This window comes from Amblyomma americanum, chromosome 1 (genome assembly GCF_052857255.1).
Source record: "Amblyomma americanum isolate KBUSLIRL-KWMA chromosome 1, ASM5285725v1, whole genome shotgun sequence".
In the NCBI taxonomy this organism is placed as follows: Eukaryota; Metazoa; Arthropoda; class Arachnida; order Ixodida; family Ixodidae; genus Amblyomma; species Amblyomma americanum.
This window is the reverse complement of record NC_135497.1, coordinates 317,158,565-317,178,750: the sequence shown is the minus strand read 5'-3', so window position 1 is coordinate 317,178,750 and position 20,186 is coordinate 317,158,565. Positions and strand designations below refer to the sequence as shown.

The following is a 20,186-nucleotide window of genomic DNA, read 5'->3' as shown; positions in this document are numbered from 1 at the left end:
CCCACTTCCTGCATTTGTGGGAGGCGCGCCGGAGCTTAACTAAACGGTGGAAAAAGCAGAAAACTAATCGCAAATTACGCGACCGCATAGCCAAACTCACAGAGCAGGCTGCAGCGTATGCTGCCGAACTCTCAGATTCAAATTGGATAGCACGCTGTGACGCCGCAGCTCATCAGATGAGCTCGAAGGGGACGTGGTGTCTCTTTCGCAGTCTAATAGACCCCTCCCAAACAAGAGGGGAGACGCAAAAGCAGCTCCGGCGGGCTCTACAAAGGTATCAAGGTACGACGGCGCAACTTGTGGACACTCTGTGCGTGAGATATCTCTGTCGTACGGAGGACCCGCCTGGGCCTGAGTACATGTACTCTGGCAGGCCTAATGAAACACTTGATGCCTCTTTTGAGTTGCACGACCTTAAGGCGGCCTTAGCAAAAATGCGCCGGGGTACGGCTCTGGGACGGGATCACATAACAGTGAACCTGTTGGCGAACCTACCGGACACAGCCTACCTCCATTTATTAGATTACATCAACCACATCTGGGACGGGCGTCCACTCCCTCCCGAGTGGAAAACGTCACTTGTGACGTTTATCCCTAAAACAGGTAAGGCCGTGAATACGGACAACCTGAGGCCCATATCACTGACCTCATGTGCGGGAAAGCTTATGGAGACGATGGTTCGGGATCGCCTCTCTACATACCTCGAGAGTAAGGGCGTCTTTGCAGTCACCCTGTTCGGGTTTCGCCCCCACATGTCTGCACAGGATGTCCTCCAGCTGCACAGGGATGTAATACGACCCACAACTATGCAACACAATGACAAAGCCATTCTCGCCCTTGACCTGAAAGGGGCTTTCGACAATGTTAAACACGGAATCATCCTGGCCAACTTGAGTTCTACCGATTGTGGGGCTAGGGCCTACGCGTATGTAAGAGATTTCTTGACTAATCGCCAGGCCTTCCTTCGGATTGAGGGCGAGGAATACGGCCCTTACATGATGGGAACACGGGGTACCCCTCAGGGAGCGGTTTTATCACCGCTCCTGTTCAACATAGCTATGATGCGCCTCCCAAGCCAACTAGTCCGGGTGGAAGGCATTCAACACGCGTTATATGCAGATGACATTACAATTTGGACCACTGAGGGGAGCCTTGGGGACATGGAGGCCCGCCTTCAGCAGGCCGCTTCCATAGTCGATACGTATGCTATGGACTGTGGGCTCCAATGTGCTCCAGCGAAATCAGAGCTTCTGCATGTCAGAGCGAACCCAAAGGATAGGACAGCAATTCACATCTCTCTGTCAGGAGGTCCTATTAGAGAGGTGGAGGAGCTCCGTATTCTGGGCCTTTTCATTCACCACAGACTCAGACCGGACTCCACCATTGTGAAACTCAAGAGAGTAGGCGAACAGGTAAGGCGTATGATCCGCCGCGTTTCCAACAAGCGGGGCCGTCTGCGGGGCAGGGACACGCTTCGGCTCGTCTATGCCTTCGTGACTAGCCGGATCCTCTACGCCGTGCCATATCTCCGCACTACTAAGCAAGACGAGGCGCGAATAGACGCCATCATTCGCAAGGCAACTAAGCGAGCCATGGATCTCCCAGTGGCTACCTCTAATGCCAAACTGAAGGCATTGGGGGTGCTAAACTCCTACCAGGAGCTGCGGGAGGCCCACCTCGTGAACCAGTACACGCGGCTCATGCAGACGGCCCCTGGGCGCCGCCTGCTAAACCGCTTACACATCCAACACTACTGCACTCCAGAGGAGACGGAGCGTATCCCGGTACTGTGGCGCCATATGCTCTGGGTCTCCCCGCTCCCCCGTAACATGGACACCGACATGCACGAAAACAGACAAGCGCGGGCTCGGGCTGTTGAGAGACAACACGGCTCCCGACCCGGTGTATATTATGTAGACGTAGCAGGGCCGTCGCCCACGGGATTTTACACGGCCGCTGTTGTTCACCAGGAAATGCACGTCGATGGACTCTCTTTTCGAGCCCCGAATTCAGTGCGAGCCGAGGAAGTAGCGATAGCGCTTGCTGCCGCCCACGCGAATTCGAGAATCATCATTACGGACTCCCGAAAAGCATGTGATCATTACTTGGCTGGGGAGATCGCCCCCTTAGCTGCTTGCATTCTATGACGGACTGCCGCTGATCCAACACCGAAAAGAATCATTTGGGCTCCTGGCCATCAGGGCGTACGAGGTAATGAGGCCGCTGACGCGGCTGCCCTAGCGCTTATTTACCGAGCTCCTCATCCCAGCTCTTCTGGCTCGGAGACTAACCAGCCGCTGCTGCGATTCAGGGAAATAATAACGCATTATAGCGACAACCAGCGCCTTTTCCCGGCCCCTGCCAAGGGGCTGAGTAAGGCGGAGGAGCGAACTTTAAGGCGCCTGCAGACAGGTACTCTGCTCTGTCCTGCAATCTTAAAGCATTACGATCCTAACACGGATGGGCGATGCCCGCACTGTATGGAGACCTGTGATATCTTCCACATGGTGTGGGCATGTACTCAAAATCCCCGCCTCCCCCCTTCCCCTACCCCTTCCAGAGAGGCATGGGAGACTGCCCTCCTCAACTGCTCCTCGCTCGAGTCCCAAAGGGCTCTGGTGAAACGGGCGAGAGACGGGGCATTTTCATGCGATGTCCCGGACTAGGGACGCCGACCATGTAGCGGGGCCACTCTGTGGCTTCCAAACTCTATTGCAGCAATTAAAAGTTTTCACCACCACCACCTACTATCTGCACGTGGTAGCGATTGTGGCTCGGCTTGAGCCAGTGAGCAGGTCTGTGCTTTTTCCTTTTCTTTCTTCCTGACAGCAACAGACAGACAGACGTTACTTCAACGTCTTCGAGACGGCGGCGGCATATTTTTTAAAACTATATTGCTGCGGATTACCGTACTCCTCTGTAATGTACTCTGTATCCTGAGAGTAAAATAAATAAATATCCAAGGGGCATGCCCGGAGGAGGGGGAGGTTCAATGAAAAAGAGTGCCCCCCTCGGCAGATTGAAATCTCGGCGCCTATGCGTGTGCGTGAATGTATTGTGCGGGTGTCAACCATTAATTTTGCGATGTAATGTGGCTGATACCGCCCGAACGCCTGTGATGTAGGTGCTGTTGTGGTCAACGAATGCGTCGCCAACGGGGACGCGGGCCTCCATTACGGCCTCTTTTTCTGAACTTGAGACTGTTTTTTTTTTGGGGGGGGGGAAGGAAATGGCGCAGTATCTGTCTCATATATCGTCGGGCACCTGAAACATGCCGTAAGAGAAGAGATAAAGGAGGGAGTGAAAGAAGAAAGGAAGAAAGAAGTGCCGTACTGGTGGGCTCCGGAATAATTTCGACCACCTGGGGATCTATAGCGTACACTGACATCGCACAGCACTTTTCTCTTTCACTACAAACTTCCTTCCCTCGCGGCATGGTTCGGGGTGTCCACCGTTATGCGAGACACCTACTGCCCCGGTCCTTTCCTCTAAAATCACAATGACAAAGGAGGCACACAACGACCAATTCAGAGAGTAGAGTCACTGCAGTCTGTTCATGACCTCATAGGGCGGCGGATGGGCTGTTTTGAGAGGCTTCCGCCTGGAACCTCCGAGGAGAGCGGTCGCGTTTCTCCGTGCTCCCGCTGAAACTTCTTCCAATCTCGGCGGCAATCGCATCCCATAGTCCGGCCTGAGCGTTCGCGCGCGCGCGCGCCGTTTCCTGGATTACAAGCGCGCTGCCCCAACGACTCCTCTTCCTGTGTCCGCGCTCGCTCGCGGTCGCGCCCCCGTGAACACACCACCATGGAGGTGAAGGTGCAGGGAGAGATTCTTCACCCCCGCGACTACGACCCAAGGGACTGGACTCACATCCTTAGTGTGCCTGCCCGCTCCAGGGACCGCTGTACATCAACAAGCCAGGAAACCGCAGCGTCTGCAAGCGGTGCCGCCATCTCACCTACTGCAGGACCTGACAAGTCGCACCAGCAAGCAACGCGCGCAGCTGCGCAGCGTTCGCGGCAGCAGCCGCCGCTCCCGGCTGCTGACTACAAGATTATCTTCAGGTCTCGAGGCGGGCTGCAGCTGAACCTGCTTCCGCCCCGACTACTATGGGAAGCCATCCTCCGAGCGGCGTCCCAGCTTCAAGAACCAACGCGTACCCAAATCAGGGTTCACCCAATCAACAACACGTGCACAGTAAGCACGCCCCTGCAAGCTGACGCACTCGCGCTGGTTCGCATAACCCAAATCCAACACCAAGCAAAGGACTTCGCAGTCGCAGCTTATATAGCGCCACCGGACGGACCGGTACGCGGAGTAATCTCCAATGCATACTGGAACGAGACCCCCCGACAGCTCTTCTCCAGGACCTCATCACCAGCAACCCGGAAGCCCCCATCGTGAACGCCCGCCGAATGGGGGCCACGCGTTCCATTCTAGTCACCTTTCGTGCTGGACCTGTGCCACGCGCCATTCTTTATGGAGGAGCCCTCCACAGGTGTACACCGTACCGAGGGCATATAGACGCCTGCACGAACTACCGCGTCCCAGGCCACCGGGCGGATGTGTGTGTCCACCCAAAGTTCTTATAAATGTCCCCGCTGCGGGAAATCTCATCCCAAAGAAGATGTGCCATCATGTACCCCCAGCTGCATTCTCTGTGGGGGCCCACATATGACCGGAACTGGGAACTGCAAAGCACGGGGCCGTATACTAGCGTCCCCGAGGAACGCTCTCTCTCCTCCGTCTAAATCGCGGCTGTCTGGCCGTGATCAACAAAGCACAACCAACGGACACAGCTCGACGGCTTCCCGGTCAAGTTCCAGAAACCGACAGAACAGCAGCAAAAACGCCTCAGGTCTCACTTGGGCAGACCGCGTTTCCGGCAACGCCACCCGTCATCCCCCGCCACCCCAGTCCTCCAAAGAAGATTCGAGAGACCAGGAACTCCGGGCCTTGCGCGACGAGGTAAGCCGTCTCTCTTCCCTTTTAAGCACCCCCACCCCTTCTCTGCCTACTTAACCCGCGCCCCCTCTCGTTAACCCGACATCCGCATCCACAGACACTTCGACTACCCCTCCTGGAAAGAAGCAGCGCACCTCAGACGCCACACCGCCTCCTATACCCCTAGAAATAGACGCTAATTTCGCTGCACTGGATGCCAAATTTGACCACAAACTAAAAGAGCTAGACGCCCGCCTTGAGGCCAGATTCAATCACCTTGCCGCCACCCTCACCGAAAAACTCGAGCAGCGCATGGACGCTATGCTTACCAAGATGATGGAGCTCATGGAACGTAACCTTACCCATCGCTTCACCCAAATTCAGACCACCTCCACTCCTCCCTCCTACCTCCAAGCACAAACCCCCCTTGCTGAACACACACCAATTGACACCCGTCTCACTCCCCTCCTCAACCCCTCGACTCTCCGATATGGCGGGGCGGAACACTAATTCTCTCTCTATTTTAACTTGGAACTGCCGCGGTTTCCGGGCCAAGCGCGCACCTCAGGCAACTTCTCCTTCCCACCCTCACACCCGCTCCCCATATACTTCTTCTCCAGGAGACTGCACACCGAGCAACCCTCCCCAGCTATACATCTACACACTCAGACACCACTAGCAAACCCAGGGCGTCCACACTCATCCACCGCAGCCTCACCTATAAAACTCATCACATCACGTCTGAGACACCCTGCGTGATCACTGAACTTATACATAACAAACATACACTTCCTTCAATCTTTATAGAAAATATATACCACCCCCCGTCCCAGCCGATGGCCTCGTTAGAATCACTTCTGCGAGAGCTACACCAGCTAGCAGGGAAACATCCTCTATTAATTGGTGGGGACTTCAACAGTCAGCATACTGACTAGGGATACACAACCACAACACATCGAGGTCGCAAGCTGTGGCTTCTCCTGCAGAACCTCCAGCTCACTGTTCACAACACGTTTCAGATGCCCACGCGGATCGGCAACAGTGTCAGCATGGACACCAGTCCGGACCTGACGCTGAGCCGCTACATCCGCGGTGTTACCTGGAACAGAACTCAACATACATTGGGCAGTGATCATTACATTATACAAATCGCTATCCCGCACAAACCACCCCGTCACTCCTATACAACACATAAACTGGTTAACTGGGACGCACTTCGCGCTGCACGCACCGCCCACCCAGACACTCCTATCACAGAGATCGACGCCTGGGTGCAATCACTCAAGCATGACGTTCACCACAACACGCAACACATTGAAACGACCACCGAAACCCCTACCCTGGACACACACCTAGCCCACCTCTTGGAGGCTTATCACAGCCTCCTGGAACGCTGGAAAGGCAATAAATATAACAAGACGCTTAAAAAGCGGCTGGCCGCGCTGGAGACAAAAATCCAGCAACACTCGGAGGAGCTCTGCCGATCCAAATGGGGACAGATATGTGACGGCATCGCCGGAAACCTGTCCAGCAAACGAGCATGGCAACTCCTCCGACACCTCAACCAACCCGCAAACACCAAATCATCAACACAACACCACGTGACACGCCTCACACACCAACATACTGACGATCCCGAGTCCCTCATAAACACACTTCAGAACACATACACCTCTCCGGGTGCCCCCACACCTCTACCCACCTACACAAGACCAGCCAATCCAACACTCGACACAGACATCACTGAGACGGAAGTCAGAGCGGCCCTCCTGACTCTCCGAAGCAACTCCGCACCTGGTGCAGACCAAATCACAAACTCCATGCTCCGTAATCTGGACGACCAATCGATCACCCAAATTACGCAATACTTCAACCAGTGCTGGAGGGAGGGTATCCTCCCGCAGTCCTGGCGCCACGCGAAGGTAATATTCATATCCAAACCCAACAAAACACTTACACTTCAAAACCTTCGCCTGATTTCGCTAACCTCAAGCCTCGGAAAGCTCTTTGAGCATGTTGTGTTAGCAAGACTCACAACGCACATGGCGGACAACAATCTATACCCGCATAGCATGGTGGGATTCCGCCCCCATCTATCCTCACAGGACGCCATGCTGCAACTCACGCATGACATTTTCGACCCGCTTCTGCCTGGTCACACAAAGGCAGTCTTAGCTTTAGATCTCTCCAAAGCTTTCGATCGTATCGAACATCAGGCGATCATGACTGCCCTATCTCCATTGAATGTGGGTGCGCGCACGTATGCCTACATTCAAGCATTCCTCACTGACCGCATGGCTGAGATGCATTTTGGACCTCTCTCTTTCCCCTCCTACACGCTTCAGAGTATCGGAACACCTCAAGGGTCCGTCCTCTCTCCCTTCCTCTTTAACATCACCCTCATCCCCCTCGCCCGAAAAATGGCAACTATCCCCCACCTTAAGCACACTCTTTATGCCGACGACATCACACTGTGGACCACCCACGGCAGTGACGGCGGCATAGAGAACACCTTACAGGAAGAGGATCTAGACCAGGGCGAATGGGCAATTATGTTGGTGGCTATCCTCCCTTTCGATGTCGGCACCGAATTAGCGAGGCTGTCCGGCGAGGATGTCGACAACTATGAAATAGCAAAAACAGCCACCGTCCGCTTCTTCGGAATACGCACAGAGGCGGACTCTAAAGATCATAATGATGGCAGCGGGCAGCGCTCCCATCAGAATGTCAGCGACCAGCCCACGAACCCCGCTTGGAAAGCTAGGGACAGAGTTGTTGCTCAGGTGAGCAGAGAAAGGGTACGTTCGAACCTAGAAGAAACTGATAGTTCGGCAGTAGCAATTGCAGAAGCTGTCGATCTAGAAGCAGAAAAAAAGGGCTGCATCACCACCAGCCGTAAGAAAGACAGCAGAGATAGAAATGTCAGCAACCAAGAACTGAGTAATGTGGGTTCTGGCCCTGATACATATGGCGCACTGGCAGATAAGGCAGAGGTTTCGCTCCAGAAAGACTGCGGTGAGCTAGTGTGATGCCGCACCGAAAGACAGCTTTCCGGGGAAGAGCGTCACGGACGGCTACCTGATAACAGCGTCGAAGCGCCAAGACAGAGCGTGGCGTTAGTTGAAAAGTGGGATGTCGCTGTAACCCGGAATGGCAATGACGCTGCTCCTAAATCCAGAATTCGGAACAGCGAACAGTTACGCTCTGCAGAATTTCGCAAGAATGGCTGCAAGAATGTCGGAAGGAGCGACGGCAATCGCGTCGCCGCGTGGTCGAGCATGCAATCGGGCCGATGAACCGAGCGTTGTCCCCATTCGTCACACTTAGGATGACAATTGGCGGAGAGCTGCGCCTCTGGCAGAGGTTCTGCGTTCCGGTCATCAGTCGAGGAAGCGCAAGGTCTTTCAACCCTTTCTGGGAAAAAAGCCTGACATTCCTTTCCCACATGGGCCTGCATTCCTGTGCCACGTACGCGCATTCCTGGGCTACATGGGCTCATTCCGGACCCACGTGCGCGCCCACCTCGCGGTGTTGACAATAACGTGACCTGGTCTTGTACCCTTTCCATCGACAGAGCTGCGAGAGAACATCAGCACCGCCCTGCCGTGGACGGTACCATCAGTGTCATCGTCCGGCTGGACATCATTTTTCGAACTGTATTCCCCAGCCAGGGATCTGGGTAATACGAAGGGTACTTAACGAGCTGCCGGTTTGGGTACTGAGTCCCCTCTTGAGAGAGACCCTTTGCTGCGAAACACTCCCGACCGCGAAGAAACTCCATTTACTGAGAAGGACTCTCAATTGCTCTCACCTCTACAATATATAAATAGTTTTTGTATAAAGATTTCCTTGGTTTTCACTTCGTAACCACGTCTCTGATGGTCCTCGTTCCTTTTCCGTCCTGACCACGCTACCCCATCCCAATAAGGGCAACGTCACGTCGGCCAAAGCGAGACCATCCATAATCCAACTGTGCTTGACCGCCGATGCGTTCAGCGGCTTCCGAGCACTCTGAACGCACTGGCGGAGACTAGGAACTTGTCTATTTCGCGCGGAATGCGGCAGCCGCCACCGGCCCGGCCAAACCGGTTCGGCTTCACGGTGAGGCACGCGTTGTGACGTCATGTGCCTCCTCGGAGTACCGCCGCGGCGAAATCGCAAGTTGGCAGCCAGTAATACTTTTGCTTTAAAACAACCCTGTATTCACTAGACGCGCCTTTGTTCATTCGAAACGATCGAGCTGGCATGGCGGAGTGGCTAGCATCATCGTCTGGCACTCCGGAGGCCCTGGCTCGATTCCTCAACTCGACGTATTTCCTACTCGGTTTTATTTCTTAATTCTTCTGGGCTTTTCGCTCACGGCAAACAACGCCGACGCCGACAACCCCACCTTTTCTGCGACACGGGGCCCTTAAGGCTGTCGTGTTGAAACGTTTGCTTTCCTCAAAACTCAGGTTTTCGCGGGGTTGAGGTGTCCACTCATATGTCGAGATCTGAGAGCTACTACACCCTTTCCTTTAGACGAAAACGTTTCCTTTCCTCAAATCACATGCTTTCGCATTCCTCCACGTAAGCAGACATAAGTGCCCTCAGTTCCGCTTCATCTCCATAGAAGCAGGGCCGCCGCGGTTGGGTTCGAACCCGGCTACTCTGACTCAGTAGATGACCGCCACTGAGCCACCGTGGCGGGCACCCACCGTTTGCGGAACGCACTTAACGTTACAGACGCCAAGTCGCTGCCAACTGGCAGGGCGGGTGCGCTGCGTATCCAGTGTGCCGAATGCACTCGACGTAACAGACGCCAAGTCGCGTCTACTTGGCCGATACACTACAGATTTCGCTCTCTAACCTGGTTCAGCAGTGGTTAAACCACAGCACTTTTTTTTCTGCCTGACAAACCTTAACATATCTGCAAAGACGAAGCGAATAAAGTTTTATTCAGAACAAAAATCGGATGGTGTTGTCCACGGTATTCCTTCAAAACAACGCAGATGGTCAGAATAAATCGGGAGCCCTCCGCTGCATCACCTCTTTCTGTCTACCGTCCTGTCCTTCATGTTTCGTCCTTTCTTCTTTCATTTCCATCAATGCGCGCTTGGGCTGTGCATCTGGAAATGAGGAAGAAGCTGAGTCTTCCTTTTCCGCAACGCCAATTTTCTCTCGTGGTGAGGCTTAGTAGTTCCGCCGATAATCGGCGCGGTGGCTCGTGGCTGGAGCACTCAGCTGTTGAGCCGAAGGATCCGGATTCGAACGCAGCTGCGGCGGCCGTGTTTAAATAAAGGAGAAAAGCCAGATGCACCCGGCTGCTGTTGGATGTTGTTGAAATGATTCCTGGGCTCTCCACTAATAGGCCTCTTTCTCTTTTTCTTCTTTCACATCCACCTTTTGCCCTTACCTCATGGCGGGTTTGATATGTGCACCGAGAAAATAGACAGTTGCTGCACCTTTCGTTTGCTCAAAACAAAATAATGGGGTGTCCAGCACTAGTGAGAGAGTTACTGCGTATTTTTGTTTCCTACAAAATTTTTTTTTATTGGCCACGATATTGCGCTTTTGTGTTGTTAACGTGCTGGCACGTACGCGTGCATGGGGCACCTGCAGACGACAAACAGTGCGTTGGCATAAATAGCTTAGCAACGCGCAACAACTGTGCAACGCTAGGTGGACACCTGACCGGTGTTATAAAGGGAGTGAAGAATTGATAATAATAACTGGTTTTGGGGGAAAAGAATTGGCGCAGTATCTGTCTCATATATCGTTAGACACCTGAACCGCGCCGTGTAAGGAAGGGATAAAGGAGGGAGTGAAAGAAGAAAGGAAGAAAGAGGTGCCGTAGTGGAGAACTCCGGAATAATTTCGACCACCTGGGGATCTTTAACCTGCACTGACATCGCACAGCAGATGGTAGTAAAAGCAGGCAGAAAATAGCTTATAAGCTTATTCTTCATGTAAATCTGAAAAAATCAATTGGGTTAAAATAATTTCGGGCGACAGCGCAATAAGTGAAGGATATATGGTGTGTGCGATAAGATCTCATTGAAATTGGGCAGATTTTGAAGCAAAACTTTAAAAAACCAGTGCTTGTGCGAGCGCCCGGTATTAATAAATGAAGGTAAGGGGGTGAGTAGATTCTTCTGACTAAATAAGCAATACGTCGTCGAGTACCCATGATATAATGCCAAGAGCCTTACCTTTGCAATAATTTGGTTCACAAGTACAGGATATGGTTTCCTATCATTATTGCACATAATGGTTTCAGTACACTTTGGGCACGATTGGTGACTGAGACAATGACCTTCTTGCTTGACGTGCATTATTGCAAGCAAGTTGAGCTTTTGTCCCATTACAGATGAGTGTTTCACAGAGGGCCTATTATGCTTTATTGCGCAGTAATATCTTTCCGTAGCCTTAGTTAGGATACTGGGACACACATGAGCAAGCATATGGTGCCAAAATAGGAGACCTTCATGCCATTTGCGGGTGTGCCTTCAGGGAGCTCGACCGCAATCGACGCCAGCTTGCGCTGCCTTGTTCTGTCGCTGAGCACGGACAAATCGGTGGCCATGGCCTGCGTTTCGCGCTAGCGCGCGTACCTTGCGCCACTGTCACTGGACGGGACTTCGAGTCCTTAGCGTAAATCGGTGCGGTACCTTGGCCTAGACATCGACTGGCGCCTTTCCTTCCGCCCCGCGGCTACCAAGGCCTGTCTGCAGATGAAGAGGATCACCGCCGCCGTGCACACGCTCACCGATCGAGGCCAGGGCATCTCCCAGGAAGACGTGGAGCGGCTATACAATGCCGCAGCTTTGGGGAGGGTGCTCTATGCTCTGCTGCTCGTCCCGGTGCGCAAGCCGCGCTGGAAGAAACTTGAACTCCAGCACCGCAAGACCCTGCGTGTGTGCCTAGGCCTGCCCAAAAACTCTCACTGCGCCGCAATGTTGGCCGAGGAGGAAGCGTGGGCACTTGAGCTCCAATCATCGCGCAGGGCACTGAATCACATCAATTGGCTTTACAGCGCAGCGGATGGCGGCTCGCTGCTGCAACGTATGGTCTCGCACCCGCGCTCACGAATGGGCGCGGCGATGCTCGAGTATGAGCAATTGACTCAAGGCCCACCCTTTTACGGCTCCTGCACGCACTGGCCTGCTGCCTCGGAGTTACAGCGAGAGCTCGTCCGCATCGCGGAAAAGCGGAGCACACCCCTTTGTGCTGTGCAGCAGCTGGCCGGAGCCGTCATACACGAGGAGCTCCAGGACCATCTCCTCGTGTACACCGACGGCTCAGTGGCCCGCGACAGCTGCTCCCTTGCAGCGGCGGCTACCATCCCTGCCCTGCGACTGCACATGCAGCCAGCAACACGCAACCTTCCTGGGCTTCTCCACCACGGCGGAGTTGATGGGGATCCAGCTCGGGCTGGACCTGCTGCTCACCTTCGGCCCTCCGGAGCACAGGAGTTCTCTGCAGTGCGACTCCCGCGTCGCCGTCAGCCGCCTGCAATCTAACGGCCGCGGTACCCCACTAGTGCGGGAAATTGGCTCGCGTATCGAGCGCCTCGTGCAGAGAGGATGTGCCGTGCGTGCACAGTGGGTGCCCGGTCACTGCGGCATCTCCGGCAACGAAGAAGCTGACGACATCATGACCGCTGCACATCAACTATCTGCCAGCGATCTGTCCCTTGCGCTGGAGGATGTGCGTGCGGCCATCCACGACCATCTCCGAAAGCAGCACCCCGAGCGACGCATCGCAGGAGGTGAGCGCATGGACAGTATTACCGGCTATCGCGCACTTACATGGTCGCAACGTGTAATGATCTTCCGCGCGCGCATTGGCTGCGTGTGGCCCGGGGAACGACGGGAGCGTCACGAATTCGCGACGAGTAATGTGTGTTACGGATGCTGTGCAGTGGAAACACTAGAACACTTTCTCCTTCACTCTGCCGCGTTCGGCGATGCTCGTCGCGATATGTTTGCGGCCTATAGGGCGTTGGGCATACTACTAGACTCCCTCAAGACGCGGTTGTGGCAGCAGGGCAGTGCGCGCACTCGTGAGCGAACTTTGTTCACCCTCTGTGCATTCCTCGAACACACTGGCTTCACGTCTAGTCTGTTCACCGTCAGGTAATTACACGCAGTGACCGAACGCTGCGCGAGTTCTACCTTGAACGATTAATAACTGGATGCACCACTCCAGTTGTAGCCAACACAGTGCTGTGCGCGTGTGTTTCAATTCCCCCAACATGAACTAATCACGCGCACAACCTGGACACATTTCTTAATGTGCAAATAGTTTGTATATAATACTTCTCCCCTATCATCTCTTCCGGTCTCCTCAACTCTTTCATTTCATTTCTCCATTCTGCCTGCTATCCTTTATTTACGCTGCCCCAGCTCAGGTGCTTCAGTATCGATGGCAGATGCCGAGGCTAGCAAAAATCTTTTCATTCCTTTTAACTATTATTTTCATTAAAAAACCACTAACACAACCATCATGCCATTTGTAAACTTTCTTTGCAGTGTGCACAACTGTGCAGGTAGACAATCAGTTCAGTTAACAGTGCTCCTTGCTTTGCTTTCGAGCTTTTGTGCCAGATGTCATATTTTGGCGGATGTTCTCAGCCACAGCCTTTACCACTGAAGTAGGCTAGCAGATTGTATCAGTCATGAAAATTGGTTGTTAAAACGGAGCACACCACCTTTTACTTTATGAGCACGCCAAAGCTGAGATTTGAAGCCAACTTTAACAGGCATTGATACCTGAAGTGTTATTTTTACATTCGCAGTGTGATGCACGACTTGAAGGTTTTTTAACTGTTGGGTTAAATTCATGTTTTTGTCTGCAATCAAACTTCCTCTACTCCAGCCTCAGTGAGAAAATAGGGAAAAGGCATGCCAGCTTCTTCATGAAATGTGAACAATGGTGAGAAAATTGTGCTCTTGCAGAAAATCATGCGCAAGGGGGGGGGGGCGGGATCAAACTGGGAGGTGCGTTAAAATATTATGAAGCACACAAATTACTATGTTGCAGATCCTTGACCTTTTAACCACTTTTGCTCATGTAGAGGTGCAGTGCGTATCGAAAAATTATGATGAACGAGAGCTGCTCAAAGCTTTTTGTTTAAATAAGAGGCGCTTTGACTATGCAAGGAATGCTTCAGTGATTGCCTATAATTGCGATGCGACTATTTTAACTACTTCATTATAGCATGTACTCTCTAGTTTCAGATACGATGTTAAATTAGCACTTGTCTCATTTATAATTCTTTGCGCTACAATTTTGTTTCTATTTTATATTTGCTACCATGACCAGCACAGGCTATGTACTCCGTTGTCGTTTCTTACGACGAAACAGTCGCGAGCCCAGCCGCTGCACTTGTGTGCTGTTCGTTGCCAACTTATTTTATGCGGTTGTTATGCCTGAAAACCAAACCGCCTTGCCTAAAAACTTCTCGGCAAAGAAGGTTGTGTGACAAATGAAGATTACAGGAGGAACAAATGTGGAATTAGTTTTTTTTCTTGCAAGTTCCACCGTCTTTTGGTTTTGCTCAAGGAGGCACCAGGTTGCTAGCTAGCATCGATAGCTCAATGAATGGTGTCACAAACTTTCATTCACTTTGGGCTGCAAGAAATATGCACAAGTGGCTAGCATTTTGAGGACGTCTTACATTTCTGCAGGTTAAGCATCATTAGTGCCTTTTTTGATAAGGGCATCAGGAAAAGCTGGAATTACAGAATTCCTGTTAGCGGGCCCATGCCTCTTGTGTGAAACACAGGCAGTGCTCCTACTACTACATGCTATTTTTTATTTTGAGTGTTTTCTACTACACACACTATTCTGGGATTTTCTTAAGGATGAAGTCTTTTTGTAAATGATTTGTACAGTTAAAGTTGCTAAAATAAAAAGGCAAAGCACGCAATTGCTTTTTGTATATCTCTCTGCTACCAGAACATACTACTATTGCTTGACATCATCAGTGTCAGGGTGGAAGTTTTGTGTTGATTTAAAACTACTAAATGATTTTTAACCTTCTGTCCTTCAACAAGCATTAAAGCGTAGTGCCACATGGCACAATGCACTCCACAAATGCAATTAAATGAAACTGGCTGTGAATATAGCATCGAAGTTTTATGCATGCGTTTTTTCCTGCAGGTGCATTCTTTTGTTCATTGGAGATGGAGAAGGCTATATATGCACCCTGGGCAGAATCCGAAAGGATACAGTATTTCTCAAAAGGGCCACCACAACTGTCTGGTCAATGGAAGCAGTGACACAACGCAGCTTCGATTGCAGCTGCTGAGGAGGGTGACAATGGAAGGCAAGGGGTAGGCTATGTAGAAGGCACTCAAGTGAAATTCAGTGCACTCACAGGCGATTACTGGTTTTAGCTGGATATAGTACACAAGTATATATTCGCTCCTTCAATCTATTTGAGAATAGAAACTCAGGTTCTGTTAGCAGTTTATTAGGAATAATAATAATAATAATAGTTTCTGGGGAAAGGAAATGGTGCCGTATCTGTCTCATATACTGCTGAATACCTGAACCGTGCCGTAAGGGAAGGGATAAAAGAGGGAGTGAAAGAAGAAAGAAATAGATGCCGTAGTGGAGGGCTCCGGAATAATTTCGACCACCTGGGGATTTTTGACGTGCATTGATATTGCACAGCACACGGGCGCCTTAGCGTTTTGTCTCCATAAAAACGCAGCCGCCAGTGTCGGGTTCGAACCCGGGAACTACGGATCGGTAGCAGAGTGCCCTAACCACTGAGATTACTAGGAAGCACAAAAGAAAGGATAATGACAAAAATATTGGACGGAAGCTAGTGTCTTATTCATTGTCGGTATGTCATCCTTTTTGTGCACAGGACGTAAATTGATGGGCACAATTACTAGCTCGTGCGAGGAATAACAGCAGTGAAATTAGCCAGGTAATTAACAACTTTTCTTCAATACTAATACTTAGCTGTCATGCTTTAGATTGAAATCTGATAGTACTTGGCAGTAATGTGCTGTAAATCTTGGGATTTTAGATCTGTTGCGACCTAAGCGATTCTGATTTATTTATTCATTCAAGCCCAAGATTTTTACAGTCGAACTTTCTTGAATAGGAGTTCCAGATAGAGCGACTCGAATTGGTGTTGCAACGAGTTTACGGCGCCCCCAGCAGTTGGCGACTAACACGAACGTGGTTTTGCTCACTGAAAGCTGAAGACAAATTGAAGAAGCATAAGTTGATGTAATATCAATGGCCGATAGTAGGGCTCCTGCTTGAGTTATCACGTCGTTGTGATTGCTCCACACCGTTATGTTATCAGCGTACACTAAGAACGTATTCTTCAGAGCCATCATGTAAGCGCCAAGCAAAGGGGGTAAAAGTAATAATAAATAATATTGGTGATAATACCGACCCCTGGGGTACGCCGCGAAGAGGCAGAAATTATCCGACGGCCTCAGCACTGGGGCGTATTGCAAATTGTCGGCCTGCAAGGAAGCATTGTAAAAAATGGCGCACTCTTATGGGGAAATGCTACATGTCAAGCGATTACAGGATGGCAGCATGACTGTTATCGTACGCCTCTGCAACGTCCATGGCCAGTGCAGTACGTACATTGTGGCTGCGAGCTGATGCGAGAACTGCTGACCCCAAGACAGCCAATCCATCTTCGGTACCTATACACGAACGAACGCCAATTTGGGTGGGGAGGTAGAAACCATGGTGCTCAAGTCACCAGGACAGCTGTGTGGCAAGCATTTTTTCGGTAAACTTGCACAAGCTCGTTTAGGCGATTCGAGTTAGACATAATTGTATTCCTGAAACCTTTTCAATCGCTTCTGGACCGGATACTCCTATTAAACTTTCCTTGGGGCTCAATATATTGTCCAGGAAGGAACTAAAAATGAAAAGACAGCAGTAGACTCCATGAATTACCACTTCTGTCTATTCATGCAGCTGACATTTACTGTTGCTGAAAAATTGGGGTCTCCGTTCGTAATACTGTCAATGGGAATGTTGTAGAACAACACGAAAAAGTTGCCGTCCAGGATATCTGCAGCTAGATACATTACGCAGCTTTTAAGCATGAAATACCGTTCTCGGCATACTGAGGCAAACATCGTTCGAAGTTCAAAGATATTGTTACAAGTGGACGAATCATGAACGAAGAAGTGGCGGTGCACTGAACGACGACGACGTTGACAGTTGGTAGCTGGGCGCTCGGTTCTGAGCTGAGTGCTGGCCATCTCAGAGCAGCCGCCAATATAGACTTACCGCCGTAACATCCCCGTAACACCTTTTGGTGGAGGTCGCGGGTTCGAGCCGACATGCCGACGACCCGACGAGCCGACGAGACGACGGGCCGAACCGGCGAGATGGCTACCGACCCGGCCCCTCCGTCTGCGCCTGCCACGCCAACTGTCGTCGTAGCCCACCCTCGCGACCCGGGCACATTCTGCGGTACAGATGGCGTGGACGTCGAGGACTGGCTCTCGCTTTATGAGCGTGTTAGCCAGCACAACAGGTGGGACGCCACGCTGATGCTGGCCAATGTAATATTTTATCTCGCCGGCACCGCACGCGTCTGGTTCGAAACCCACGAAGAAGAGATTGCCACGTGGGATGCCTGCAAGCAAAAGCTCCGCGGCCTGTTTGGGAAACCAGTTGGCCGTCAGCTTGCTGCCAAAAAAGAACTTGCAGCTCGCGCCCAAACGGCCACTGAATCATATATTACATACATTCAAGACGTCTTGGCACTGTGCCGAAAGGTCGATCCCAACATGACCGAAGACGATAAGGTAGGCCACATTCTTAAAGGCATTGCCGACGATGCCTTCCACCTTCTTCTATGCCGGGACTGCTCTACGGTTGACTCCGTTCTGCAGGTGTGTCGACGCTTCGAGCAGGCCAAACACCGGCGCATTGCACACCGCTTCGACCGCCTGCCTAACACAGCTGCCAGCTCCACGTGCGAGGATCTGCCGACACTAAGGCAGCCTTCCAACCCCGACAACGTGACTCGCATCGTGCGCCGTGAACTGGAGGCGCTGGCTCCTGTTACGCCCAACGCGACCTTGTTGGACAACACCCTGGCCACAATATCCCTTATTCAAGCTGTCGTCCGCCAGGAGGTCGCCAACATGGGCATGCCCTCCAGCCATCGTCCCGTCGGACCTCGGAGTGCGAGCCCCATCTCTCCCGTGGTCACTACTGCTACGGCCCGCAACACCTTCGTCCCAAGTTACACAAGGTATCGCAATCCGGTTGCGTGGCGTACCCCTGACGACCGGCCGATCTGCTTCACGTGCTCGCGCGTAGGCCACATCTCCCGCCACTGCCGCAGCCGTTGGTCCGCACCTCCCCGACCTTTGCCCTACGTCGACCGCCGTTATGACTATGGACCCCGTCGCTTCACGCCTCGGAATGACCCACCCAGCGCCGAGTCCACACCGCCTCCTCGTAGAACCAGCCGCTCTCCCTCCCCGACAGCCCACCGTTCCCGCTCACCTCTTCCGCACCGCAGTTACTCACCGTCCTCTGCAGGCCGCTTCGCGGGAAACTAGCCAGTGCAGCTCCCGGAGGTGATGCTGCATTGGTGCCCCGACCTGAAAATCCTCTACTGACCCAGCCTTCGCCCTGTAATCTGCTCGACGTTTTTGTGGACGGTGTTCCTGTTTCTGCCCTCATTGACACTGGTGCCCAAGTCTCGGTTCTTAGCTCATCCTTTTGCCGTCGCCTCAAAAAAGTTCAGACCCCTGCCGCTTCGCCCAACGTTCGCGTTGCCGATGGCAGCACTGCTGCCGTCACTGGCCTGTGCACAGCCCGCGTCACTCTTGCCGATCGTCACATCCCAGTTTTGTTCACCGTCCTCGAACACTGCCCTCACAATGTGATCCTTGGTCTAGACTTTCTAACCGCTCACTCTGCCCTTATCGACTGCTCCAGCGGCCTTCTACGATTGGACCTGCCTCTCAGCTCAGCCGACACACCCTCAAGCTCCACGCGCCGCCTTCGCTCCACCGAATACGCTCGCCTGCCCCCCCCCCCCCCCGACTCTGCCGTTTATCTGCCTATGTCCCCATTTCCTGCGGTTCCTGATGGGGATTATCTTGCCTGTCCACTCGCCGATGTCGTTCTCTCCCGCAATGTTGTTCTTCCGCACCTCATCGTAACCGTCACCAAGAATAGCACCTCCCTCCCTGTCCTCAACTTCAGCTTGTCACCACAAGTTCTTCCTGCAGGCATATCGCTTGCTACTTTGTCTTCTCTCACCGACTGTACCGTCACTGCTGTGATGACCCCCATAATGCGCAGGTCCACACGGGACGGAGAGGCAAAGAGACACCGTATGGCTCAGTTTAAACAAACAGGCATATTCAATAATTACACATGATTAAGGTTATACATCAGAGGCTGGGGCGTCCGAGCTTACGTGCCGACGACTTCATGGGGGCGATGGAGTGGCTCCGGAGTTGGGCTCGAGCGGTTGCTGGCAGAAGCTGCACGCCGTCGGGCTTCGGCGCTGAAGGCCCTCTTGGCGAACGATGTCGTCCTCCGCTCAGACTGGACTGCATCCGTTTACATGTGCTTTTAAGCACTTGATTAACAAAGGACTAAGGGCGGTCATTTCCAGTGGCCCGCCCAAAGCATCAATTCTCCAATCCAAAATAACATGCGAGATGGGGACAACCCCTTGGGTTGGGCTTAGCCTCGAACCCGGAGTCTTAACAATACAAACTAAATAAACAACAAAAACGCCACCACTCTCTCTCAAGTGAGAGTATACACAGGCTTTCTCTTCGGAGCTAATTCACTAGCGCCTGTCTTTCCACATTCTTGGCGAGTACTGCCTGTCCGCCATGACAGGTGTCCGTCACGGCCCTTCTGGGAATGCGCTTTTGTTCACGAGGCACGGCGGGAAGCTGTGGGTGCCTTCCCGGCGATAGCCCACGTCGAAAGGGGAAGGAGGGAAAGAATGTTGTCTTCGCGGTAGCGCATAGCGTCGGCTGTGGTACGGCGCGCTCTGGCCCGCTGACAGCTCCCTTGTCCTGGAATGTGCCCGGGAGGGCCGCACCTGGAACGGCCACGCAAATTGGGGAGGATAAAGCCTGTTTCCCCGCGGCGGCGGCGGCGGGTCCGGTTGTTCTGGTCGTCACTCAAAGAGCATGGCTGGGTAATTGATGATGCCGCTGTCACGGCGGCGGGTCCCTTCGTTCTGGTCGTCACTCAAAGTGCATGGCTGGGTAATTGAT

The 20,186-nt window shown here is 52.5% G+C and overlaps 1 pseudogene; it reads left to right on the top strand.

Moving 5' to 3' along the window:
* The first annotated feature begins 998 nt into the window (after positions 1-998).
* On the top strand, positions 999-2,666 carry LOC144098835 (uncharacterized; annotated as a pseudogene).
* Positions 2,667-20,186: the final 17,520 nt, after the last annotated feature.